This window comes from Kogia breviceps, chromosome 3 (assembly GCF_026419965.1).
Source record: "Kogia breviceps isolate mKogBre1 chromosome 3, mKogBre1 haplotype 1, whole genome shotgun sequence".
Taxonomy (NCBI): domain Eukaryota; kingdom Metazoa; phylum Chordata; class Mammalia; order Artiodactyla; family Physeteridae; genus Kogia; species Kogia breviceps.
Window position 1 is genome coordinate 64,276,797 of NC_081312.1, and position 12,963 is coordinate 64,289,759.

A 12,963-nucleotide genomic window follows, 5' to 3' on the forward strand; every position below is an offset into this window, starting at 1 on the left:
TGAACTCTTAGTTGCGGCATGCACATGGGATCTAGTTCCCTGACCAGGGATCGAACCCGGGCCCCCTGCATTGGGAGTGCAGAGTCTTAACCACTGGACCACCAAGGAAGTCCCAACATGTGTCCTTCTTTAGTCACTAACTCTATATAACAAGTCCAGATATGCCCCCCCAAAAGACCAGAAGTAGCTTCTATTATGAAGGAGGGGTGGAGGGAAAGGTAGGTTACATTGTACCCCATTTATTAGATCTCTACTCTGTAAGATCCTTGTACACAGCTTTATCTGAGGAGGCTAGCACAAGGACTAAAATAAATAACTGCAGTTGCTAGGAAAAAGCAAAACTAGAAAGATAGCCTCTAAAATATAAATAGAGGTTATATCTAGGTGGAACAATTACTGGTAATTTATTATTTTTTTCTTTTCTGTACTTTTCTGAATTTTCCGTTTTTTCTGTAATGACGTTCTTTTGAAATCAGGAGAAGCAAAACTTTTTTTCCCCAAGAATACAGTGAAACATCAAAACTTGAACACTTAACTAGTTCCAGTAATTTCATATTTAGCATATTGAAGTTACTTTTTTACACTAAACTAACCCACATTTTGGAATTGCAGAACCTTTTGGAGATTTATCTTTTGAAAGGGATTTATCTAATACACTTTTTGTCATCACTTGCTTATGAAAAAGAATTTGCAATGGCAGTCAATTCTAACTTTTAAAAGAAAATTATTGGTCAGTAGGCAAACAAAATGCTAAAAATAAAAAGAAGTTTGGAACTTCACCTTTACTGTTGATTATTAATAAGTTTAATATTTAGGATCTGGTATAATATTGAATATCAGAATAAATGCTGGAATTCCAATAATTTCTTGTTCATACAGGAGTTACTTATTCCTGCTAAGCCATTCATTCCTGCCATGCTAGTCACCCAAAAAGAAGTCACTATAAATTTCTGGAATTCCTTGGGTGTTCAGTGGTTAGGATTCCATGCTGTCACTGCCTAAGGCCCGGCAGATCCCTGGTTGGGGAGCTAAGATCCCACAAGCTGTGAGGCGTGGCCAAAAATAATAATAATAAAACCGAAAAACCTCCAAAACTTCTGGCATCTCTGAGTGACGATGTATGTTTCCAGGACGCTGTGCAGATTTTCTGAGATTTTTAGAAAGATTTATAGAAAAGGAGAAATTTTAATGTAAAGTATTTAAAAATAGCCTGTAGCTGTTATTTATATAATTGTTTTATATATAATTAAAAATTTATTGGTTTACTGTAATAACTTATGTTTAGGCACTTAGATTTCAAACACAACAAAGAATATTAGCTATAGCAAATAGAGCATTACATAAGATACAAATAGTAATCATCCATAAAAAATGAGTTTATTACTAATATGACACAAATTATAAACGTAACACCTAATGGAATTTCACTTTATGCTGTGCCTATTCTTGAGAAACCATAGTTGCCAAACTCTGAATCCCAGTTGCCCTAGTGTTGATTTGACTGCTCCTCAGAAGTATGAAGCTCTAAAGCAAAATCTGCTGCTATGGCCCTGGGTGAATACCAGAATACCCATTCCAGAAGGCCCTGACAGGACAGAAAGAGAGAGAGTACTAGCAACCCTCTGGATCATGAGGGGTGAAGTCTACTTGTAAACCCAGTTTCAAATCGTTCAGCCCCTCATCTGTAAAATAAAAATAAGTATTCAGCCATCATTAGTGGAATGTAGTCAAGAGTACAGATTATTGGTGGTTTCCATAGATATGTGATTAAAGTTACAGAAAAAAATGGATGATTATTTAAATATTGTTGTCACTGCTATGATTTTAGATGTTAAACTATGGATCTTTAGTTGAATGAAAAGAAAAAAAGTATAAACAGTCTAACATATTGGGAAATATTCTGTGACATGTATATGCTTAACACATTTTTAAGCAAATGCTTGAGGCAAATATTAGAACTATAGGATATTGAGGAGACTTTCCTATACCAGTATTAATATTCTGTATGTGGAATTATTTAACTTAATTTTTAAATGTCTGTATATTTGTCTAGAGATGATTACTGTCTTTAAAAAGGCTACTTGCTTACTTTGGGAGAAGTTTTGTTGTGGGAAGTCTTACACTTCTTGTAGTTTGTCACTCCTAAGCCTCATCCTCCCTCTATACCCTCTGATGTCGATGCAATCTGTCTCCAAAGGCTCCAGTTTGGGGGGTGGGGAAGGGTAGCAGAGTTAAGATATTTTCATGTTTCAGCCACCAAATGAAAAATACACAAAACAAAAGAAAAACAATTTTTCATATAGCATTACTGGTACTCAAACATGTGAAAACATTAAGATTACAGTAAACGTTTAAATTATTTACCTCTTTACCTCATAAAAATATATGACAAATTTGATGAAAGTTAAATTGATAGAAAACAAAATAAAGTTGCCTATTAGAACTATAGAACTTTTTTCTGCCAATGTTCCTTTAAAATGACTAAACTTCATAGAGCTTATCCAAATTTTGTCACCTCATTCCTTCATCCAATTTCCAATCTCCTCTACCAATGCAGACCCCTTGAGGTCCCAACCAGGTCCTGTTTTGGGATACCACAGATTAAACATTTCAGAATTTCATGAAAACTGCATCAGTAGACATTTTAAGTTATTTTACATTGATGGTGAATTCCACAGCTATTCAACTATTAATTGCACTAATTACACAAACGTATTAAGCTCCCACTGTATACCTAGCACTCTGCCAGCTTCTGCAAATACAAAAATGGTACACTTGGCTGCACCCTGAAGGAACTCACACTTTACGGAGAGAGAGGGATACAATAGATACAGGGTAAGGGAAGATGTCCCTCGTGGAGGGGACAGCATATGCAGAAGCATAGAGGATAGTATTTTAGTGTGACTAGAGTCCAGGGTGGGACTACATGAGGCTGGCAAAGTAAATGGATGCCAGATCAGGAAGGGTATGGTATGCCAAGGAGATCCCATCTTACTCTGAGTCACAGTGAGCCATTCAAAAGTTTTAAGCAGCATACTGATATGGTCAGAATAAAACTAGAGAAACATGATTCTGGAGACATTATCTATGATGATTAAAAACAACAGGCAAGAGGATACTCTTGTCAGAAAGCCACTGTGGTGGTCCAGTGAATCCAATAAGAATGAAATAAGATAGCATCTCTGGGGATGGAGGGAAAAGAAAAGAGTCAGAGGTATTTAGGAGGCCTTGGCAGTTTGTTGGGGGAGCACATAGACCCAGGGTGAATAGAATTTTTTAAATTACATTTCTAAAGATACATAGGAAAATCAATGAGGCATTACAGCAAATTTACTAAGTCAAAAGATAATAGCAAGAAATCTAATAAATGGAATCTCAAACTATCAGCATTAAAAAATGGTTAAATACTAAGTATACGGCAAAAAAAAAGAATGCTGGGAAGCAAAAATGAAGAAAACAGCTAGAAAAGGAACCTACCAAGAGTGAGAAACACACACATAGAAGATAAACAATATTATTAGCATTGAAGAGAAGGATTTGGTTGAGACATAAAGTTTCAAACATTTTTCATGTAAATAAATAAGAATATAGCCAGGAGAACAGACAAACAAAACAAAAAACACCCTTAAGGGTTTCACTGGGGATGTGTTAGCACAGTAACAGTTTTCTGCTTTTAAGAGGGACTCATTTCCTGGATACAATATTAATTATACAGGCCTTGGAACTTGGGCTGTTGTTAACTTCCCTAGACTTGTCCAGATGCCTTAAGCAACTCAACCATTTTAGGCTGCAGTTCACCAGTCGTAAAATAAGTTAATTCATGTTTTCAAACCATGAGTTTCACAGGAGTATTATGTACATTAACTGAATGATAAATATCTTGAGATACATACATGAAAAAGCACGTAAATAGAATTGGAAATTGATTTTAGTCTTTTTATCTAAAGAAGTGTCCCAAGAAAACTGATAGATATAATAATCATAACTGTATCAAGCAATTATATCAATGCTCATTTCTAAGAGAGTCGAATTTCACGTTGCTTTTCGTCAACAACTATGATCATCATCTGGTTGTTAAATTGTCTAAAACTTACTGATTTTCTCAAATTTCTGCTTTCTTTGAGGAAGATGAGGAAAAGAAAAATATGCCCAAGATAAGCTCCTAGGAATAAATTCAACATGGATTAATGAAAATGTAATTCTGTAGACTAAGAAGAAAAAAAATGTATGAAAAACCTCACCTAAATCTAATGGAAGGAAAATATCACAAGCTAAGGAATCAATTCTTAACTAGGCTCTGTTAAGACACTTCCATACTGACCTAAATCATGACAGACTCCCAGACCAGGAAGGTAATATATATTTAAATCCTGAGCCCTCAAGGAACATTTTCAGGAAAAAAAAAAACCCTAAAATTTATTAACACATATTTTAGGCACAGTGTGTTACCTGTACACAGTGTGTTATTGATCCTGTCAACAACCCAGTGAAGTAAGAGCTATTAACAGGTGAGTAAAAGATGAGTAAACTGAGTTTTAGTGAAGGTAAGAAACTTTCCAAAGTTGTTCATCTAGTAGATGGCAGAGCCAAGATTCAACCCTATTTTCTATCTGAACTCCAAAGCCTATGCTCTTTTGTTATGCTGCCTCTATATTTTACATTTCATGGCCTAATATTAATGACAAAATCTACAGATACTAACGCAGAGAAGCCTCTTCATTTTGCCTTTGGATTCCTCATCAACACGCTTGAGTAATTGTCAAACATATGAGCTACAGCCGTGATGTATAAATCTGTTGGGCCTTCAACCCAAGAGGAAAAATGACAACTAGGTCATAGTTCAAAATCTGTGGCTTTTGAATAAAAGAGAAGCATAATATGGCTTTAATATTTTTATTGGTGTTGCTTGATACTATGAATATAACATCCTAGATGGTAATTATTAATGTGATTCTATTTTCACATTGAAAGTTACCTACATAGAAAGTAGGTTCAGTTTCTTCCTTTTTTTCCCGTATTTACTAAATTGTACATACATAATAAAATAATACTTGAGCTTTTCAAAATCAACTGGAAACATGGAAAATATGCCAGGATTTTGGCTTACAGGCAGAAAGGGCAACTAGTAGAGAGAGACTATACATGATTTCCTTAAAACAATGACTCAGTTTTTGGACTCCAGCTTTGTTTATTTTTCCTTGCCAAACAGACATCATTATTTAGGTCAAACTGTAAGGTAAAAATAACAAGAGCCATTATTTCTGTTGGAAGATGAAGGATAGACTTTTAGAGTTAGAGAACACCTTAGGATAAACTAGTCTAACTCCATTTTCTCAGAGAAAGAAAAATTATATTTGGGGCTTCTATGCAAAGAGGGAAAAAGCAACTTCCTTAAAATATATCTGTGTTCTGGCAACATGAGACCCACAATTTATGGGATAAAATGAAACTTGAAAAGTACTTTAGGTTGTTGTTGAGACATTGGAAACTTTCTATATTGCTGGCAGGAATAAAAAGTGGTGTAGCTGCTTTGCAAAAGTTTTGCTAGTTCCTTAAAATGTTAAACACAGAGTTACCATATGACCTGTAATTCCCCTCCTAGATACGTATCCAAGAGAAATGGAAATATACAGCCAACATAAAAACTTGTACTATGAACAAATATTCACAGAACATTATTTATGATAGCCAAAAAGTAGGGTAGGGGCAACAAATACCCACCAACTGATGAATAGAACTAATTTATTCAGAATAAAAAGAAATGAAATATTCATCCATGCTACAACATGGATGAATCTTTAAAACATATGCTAAGTGAAAGAAGCCAGTCACAAAAGATCACATGTTGTATGATTCTTTTTTTTTTAAACCACAGCGTTTCTTTTTTAAAAATATTTATTTTATTCATTTGGTTGCGCCAGGTCTTTGTTGCAGCAGGCGTGCTTTTGAGTTGCAGCATGCGAACTCTTGGTTGCAGCATGCATGTGGGATCTATTTTCCTGACCAGGGATCGAACCCGGGTCCCCAGCATTGGGAGCACAGAGTCTTAACCACTGCACCACCAGGGAAGTCCCTGTATAATTCCCTTTATGTGAAGTGTCCAGAACAGGCAAATCTATAGGGACAGAAAGTACGTTAGTGGTTGTTTAGGACTGAGAGTGGGGTAGAGGAAGGATGGGAAATGACTACTAACACCTACGAGGTTTCTTTTAGGGGTAGTAAAAATAGTCTAGAATTAGATCGTGGTGACAGTTGCACAACTCTGTGAATATACGAAGAACTGTTTAATTATACACTTTAAATGGTTGAAACCATATATTCTATGGTATGTGAATTACATCTCAATAAAACTGTTTTTTTGAAAAACAAGGAAATGAGGTAGAGAAAAAAAAAGTACCTTAGGTTGTAAACAATCTGTGGCTTTATCCTGTAACAGTTGGGTAATTATTTAGCACAGCAGTGTTGATATTATTAAATTATAAAGTGAGAGAACTACCTGTACTTAGTTTAACAAGTACATGCTTGATTTTCAGAAGGCAAATAATTGTATTAAAAATTGTCTTAATCTCAGTAGGCTCATTAGGAGGAATGAGATAATTTTAGTACTATCACCTACTGTTTCATATATATGTAGACAGAAAGTTATAAGTCTGAAAACACTGTAAACTAGTGGTCTTCTATTCTTCCTATCATGTAAGTCCACTGAGGTCTCTGGATGGATATCCAGAATTTTCATAGCTTTCATACATTTTTTAGCACTAAAGATAACTCTTACATTTATAATTGTAGACCTGAAACAAGAATTTTTGAACATGTCTGGCTGACCAAGTTCTAAAAGAGAGCAAATTTTCCAAAAACCAATGAGCAGCAGGCCTAAAAGCAGTGGAATATGCTGTCCTTTTTTCTCTGTATTTTATAAGAGTTTGCTGGAAAACTGATCATAGGTACTGGGACCGGTAGATGCATGTATACTCAAAACTGAAGGATCAGAGTGACTTGTGTGAGAAAGAGGTGGCACTGATAAAATATATCTTTGATTATGGCAAAAGGACTACAATTTTTGCAGGTAAAACAATTTGTAGAAACCAATTTGTAGGGCTCTATTAAGATACACATTTAGAATTTCTATCTAGTTTTTCTATGTACTACATCTGTTGTTAATATTGGTATCAAACCATACAGTTTTATTGAGGTACAATCAACATACAATAAGTTGCAATAAGTTTAGTAATTATACCATGACATAAGCATACACCTTTGAAACCATTACCACAATCAAGATGATAGACATTTCCATTCCCTCTAGAGTTTTCTCTCTCTGTCATCCATCCCTCTCTTGACCCCTGCCCCAGGCAAACACTGATCTGATTTCTGTCATGATAGATCAGTTTGCTTTATATCAATGGAATCATACTGCATACACTTTCTGGGTGAAACTTTTCTCATTCAGCATAAGGATTTTAATATCCATCCATGTTGTTGCATGTGTCAACAGTTTGTTCCTTTTTATTGATGAATAGTGTTCCATGGTATGGATATACTACCATTTTCTACCCATTCACCACTTCATGGACTTCAGGCTGTTTCCAGTTTGTGCAATTACAAATAAAGCTTCTATAAGCATTTGTGTATAAGTTTTTGTGCGATTATATGTTTCATTTCTCTTGGGTAAAAACCTAGGACTGGAATGTCTGGGTCATATGAGAGATAGAAGTTTAAATTTTTAAGTAACTGACAAACTGCTTTCCAAAGTAGATGTATCATTTTGTATTGCAAACAGCAGTGTATGAAAGTTCCAGGTCTTCTACCAACGCTTAGTATAGCCAGTCTTTTTCATTTTAAGCATTCCAATGGGTACATAGAAGTATCTCATTTTGCTTTTAATTTTCATTTCCCTAATGATTAATGATGTTGAGCATCTTTTCACATGCTTATTTGCCATCTGTATATTTTGGGGGAAGAAATGTCTGTTCAAATATTTTGCCCATTTTAAAACCGGGTTGTCTTATTATTGAGTTGTAAGAGTTTTAAAATATATTCTGAATACAAATTCTTTATAGGATATGTTTTGCAAATAATTCTCCCAGTCTATGGCTTGACTTTTCATTTTCTCAGTGGTGTCTTTTAAAGAGCAGAAGTTTTTAATGATGTCAACTTTATCAATTTTTTCTTTATAGCTTGTGTTTTTTGTGGTCCTTCCTGTATAAGAAATCTTTGTCTAACCCAGTCACTAAGATTTTCTCCTATGTTTTTTTGTAGAAGTTTTACACTTTTAGCTCATACATATATATGTGGTATACGGTAAAGAACTAGTTTGGTTTTTTCCCTGCACATGGATATTCAATTATTCAACACCATTTTTGAGAAGATTATTCCTTCTTCCACTGGATTGCTTTGAAAACTCTGTCAAAATTCATTTAGCCATATAATGTGTGTCTATTTCTGGACTCTATTCTGTTCTATTAGTCTATTCTTCCATTTTTATGCCAATACCACACTATCTTGATTACTATAGCTTTATAATAAGTCTTGATATAAGGCATTGTAAAACTTCCAACTTCATTTTTCTTTCAAAATTGTTTTGGCTATTTTAGGTCCTTTACATTTCCATACAAATTTCAGAATCCACTTGTAAATTTCCACAGAAAAGCATGCTGGGATTTTCATTGTGATTGCATTGGCTCTAGAGATCAATTCGGAGAGGATAAACACCTTAACAATACTGAATCTTCTCATCCATGAAGAAGGTATATCTTTCCATTTACTTAGGTCTCCTTTAATTTCCCTCAGCAATATTTTATAGTTTTCAGAGTACAGATTTTGTAATTCTTTTGTTAAATTTATTCCTGAGCATTTCATATTTTTAATATTTTCAATTAATGGTATTTAAAATTTTTTCAATTTCTGATTGTTGCTAGTATATAGAAATACAGTTGATTTTTGTATATTGACCTGTATTCTGCAATCTTGCTAAATTCATTTATTAGTTCTAGTAGGTTTCTTGTTGATTTCTTTAGAAAAACTATTTTATTTCTTTTCTTCCAATCTATACACTTTTTTTTTAGATGTTGGGGGTAGGAGTTTATTAATTTATTCATTTATTTTTGCTGTGTTGGGTCTTCGTTTCTGTGCGAGGACTTTCTCTAGTTGTGGCAAGCGGGGGCCACTCTTCATCGTGGTGTGCGGGCCTCTCACTATCGCGGCCTCTCTCGTTGCGGAGCACAGGCTCCAGACGCGCAGGCTCAGTAGATGTGGCTCATGGGCCTAGTTGCTCCGCGGCATGTGTGATCCTCCCAGACCAGGGCTCGAACCCGTGTCCCCTGCATTAGCAGGCAGATTCTCAACCAGTGCACCACTAGGGAAGCCCTCTATACACTTTTATTTCTTTTATTTGCCTTATTGCAGTAGCTATGATTTTCAGTAAAATTTTGAACCTAAGTGGTAAGAACAAATCTCTTTGTCTTGTTTCTGGTCTTGAGGGAAAAGCATTGTCTTTCACCTTGAAGTGTGATATTAGCTATAGGTTTTCTGTGCATGTCCTTTATTAGTTAAATAAAGTTCCTCTCTATTCCTAGTTTGCTGAGAATTTTAGCAGGCGTGGATATTGAACTTTGTCAAATTATTTTTCTGCATTTATTGAGACAATTACATGATTCTTCTTTTTAAGTCTGTAAAAATTGTGAACTTCATTGTTTGATTTTCAAATGTTAAACTAATTTCATATCCCTGGGATAAACCTTATTCAGTCATGATGTTTTACCATTTTTATAAATTATTGGGTTTGATTTGCTAGCATTTTGAATCCATGTTCACAAGGATATTGGTGTGTAGATTGTAGTTGTTGTTTCCTTGAAATGTCTTTGATCTGGTTGTTAGGCTAATGCTTGCCTCTGACTATTTCTACCTTCAAATTGTGTGTTTAGACCATTTACATTTACTATAACTATTGACAGGATTGAATTTAAATTTACCACTTTTCTTGTTGTTTTCTATTTGTCTCATCTGCTGTTTGCTTTTTCCCTTGTCCTACCTTCTTTTGGATTAATTAGAATACTTTCAATGATTTTATTTTATCTTTATCTGCTTATTAGCAATAGATCTTTGGGTTTTTTAGTGATTGCTCTAGAGTTCACAGTACACATCTTTAACTCATCACAGGCTACCTTACATAATATCATAGTAATTCCTGGGACTTCCCTGGCGGTCCAGTGGTTAAGACTCTGCATCCTCAATGCAGGGGGCACGGGTTCGATCCCTGGTTGGGGCACTAAGATCCAGCATTCCACACGGCATGGGCAAAAAAAAAAGTATACCAATTCCTGTATAGTATAAAGATTGTATAATCATATACTTCCCTCTGTCCCCACCCAGCCTTTGTGCTATTGCTGTCGTACATATTTAGTTCCATATAGATCACACGATATGTTGTTGTTGTTGTTGCTTTAATCAGACCATTATTTCAAAAATATTTTAAAAGAAAAAGACTTTTATATTTACCCACACATTTACCATTTCTAGAGCTCTTCAATTCTTTGTGTAGATCCACATCCAACTGGTTATAATTTTCCTTGTGCCTAAAGAACTACCTTTTGCATTTCTTCAACTGGTCTACTGACGATGAATTCTCTAAGCTTTTACATATCTGAAAATGTCTTTATTTTTGACTTCATTTCTGAAAGATTTTTGTTGGATTCAGAATTCTACATTGACAGTTCTGTCTTTCAGTACTTTAAAGATGTTGCTTTATGTACTCTGGCTTGCACTGCTTCTGTCATTCTTACCTTTGTTTCTCTGTAATTGTATCTTGTTTCTCTGGCTGCTTTTAATATTCTCTTTGCATTACTGGTCCTCAGCAATTTCATTTTGATGAGCATTGGTGTGTTATATTTTATGTTCCTTTGACTTGGGATTTATTGAGCTTCTTGGATCTGTGAGCTTATACTTTTCACCAAATTTGGGGAAATTTTGGTCATTATTTTGTCAAATATTTATTTCCCCCCTCCATCTTTCTCCTCCCCTTTAGAGACTCTAACTATATATATGCTGGGCTGCATGACATCCCTCAGTTCAATGATGCCTTACTCTTTTTTTTTTTTTTATGCCTTACTCTTTTATTCCCCCAGTCTTTTATCTTTCTGCACTTGATTTTGAATAATTTCTATTGCTATGTCTTCATAGCAATAGTTTACTAAACCTTAGACTTCCCTGGTGGTCCAGTGGGTAATAATCTGTGCTCCCAATGCAGGGGGCCCGTGTTTGATCCCTGGTCAGGGAACTAGATTCCACATGCATGCCACAAGTGAGAGCCTGCATGCTGCAACTAAAGAGCCTGCATGCCGCGACTAAAGATCCCGCATGCCGCAACTAAACATGACGCAACAAAGATCCTGCATGTCACAATTAAGACCCGGCACAGCCTAAACAAATAAATAAATATTTTAAAATATATACAGTTTACCAATCTTTTCTTCAGCAGTGTCCAGTCTGCTGTTAGTCCCATCCAGAGTGTTGTTCATTTTAGACGTTGTTGTTGTTTATCTCTAGAAGTTTGATTTAGGTCTTTTTTATACTTTACATACCTCTTCTTATCATGCTTGTACTTTCCTCTACCTTTTTGAAGATATGGAGTATACTCATAATAGATGTTTTAATAGCCCTAACTAATTTAACTAATTCTATCATCTGTGTCATTTCTGGGACTGTTTCTATTGACTGATTTTTTTCCTCATTACAGATTGTATTTTCCTGCTTTTTTGTGAATACCTTCTAATTTTTGACAAGATGCCATCGTGCTGGAGTTTTTGTGGAAGTAAGTAAGTAAGCTTAAAAGCTTACTTTTAAGCTTTGTTGGGCAGGTCCAGAACAGCCTTTAATATAGGGCTTATTTGGCCCAACTACTGAGGCAATAATCTTCTGAAGATTCTATTCGATGCACTACATGTTAGGAGGTCTTTCCACTCTATCTGATTGGAACACAAATTATTCCTGGCCTGTGTGACTCCAAGTTGTGTCCCGTTTATTCTTTACCAATGATTCTTTCTCCAGCCATGATAGTTTTCTCACATGCATGTACTGACCAGGACTCAGCTGAAGATCCAAGATCTTCTTCTGTGCAGCTCTTTCCTCTGGTTTTCACCATCAAAATCTGATGCCTTCACCTTCCAGATCTTCAAATTCTGTTTCCTCAACTCAAAGAGGTAGCTGATCTCTGTTTGGGTTCCTCCTCCTTATGCTGCAGGCTGCAAAATCTCCTGCAGCTAGGGGCAATGATAGGACTCAGCTTGTTTATTTCCTTCCTGAGAAATCACTGTCCTGCACTGCCTGCTATCTGCTACCTGAAAACTATTGCTTCACACATTTTGTTCAGTTTTAAAATTTTTTTAGGTGGGAGACTAGTTCTGGTCCCTGTTATGCCATCCATACTGATAACAGATGTGATACCATAAATTTTTTATTTCCTAATATTTTCTTAATTAAATAAACAATCCACATTAAAAAATTTCTGAATCATTTCACAAGATGGAGGAAGCTAAAAAAGTGGGAAGCAGGAAAAAAAAAAAAAAAAAAGCCTAAAACGAACAACTGAGAAATGAGAAAAACAATCATGACACTTTGCCAAAATATAGTACCAGCTAATAGTTAAGCAACTTAGGTAACACCTCAAAGGCTTTTAAGAAACACATCAAAAACTCTTTTAGTCATTTATTATATCTTGATTTTACAGCTTCAAGTATTAAACACATTCTAAGTCTAGCAGCATTTTAAAAACCCACCGTACAACTGCAATTTTGCTCATAAGTAAAATTTGCCAAATTAGCTTAATTATGGAAGTCATTGAGCATAAAACTTAATTTTCAAGTAGTCACTTGTTACTATAATGAAGCCAAAACCAAGTAGAATCATTTTCCAGCACAAGTCACAGAATGACAGAGCCGAGACAGCAACTCAGAAGAAATTATTTTA

The 12,963-nt window shown here is 35.1% G+C and overlaps 1 non-coding gene across 1 annotated transcript; it reads right to left on the reverse strand.

The window, feature by feature from the left end:
* Positions 1-35: 35 nt before the first annotated feature.
* On the reverse strand, positions 36-108 carry TRNAG-CCC (transfer RNA glycine (anticodon CCC)). Its single transcript has one exon. It is a non-coding gene; the product is annotated as a tRNA-Gly (tRNA).
* Between the last annotated feature and the right edge of the window lie 12,855 nt (positions 109-12,963).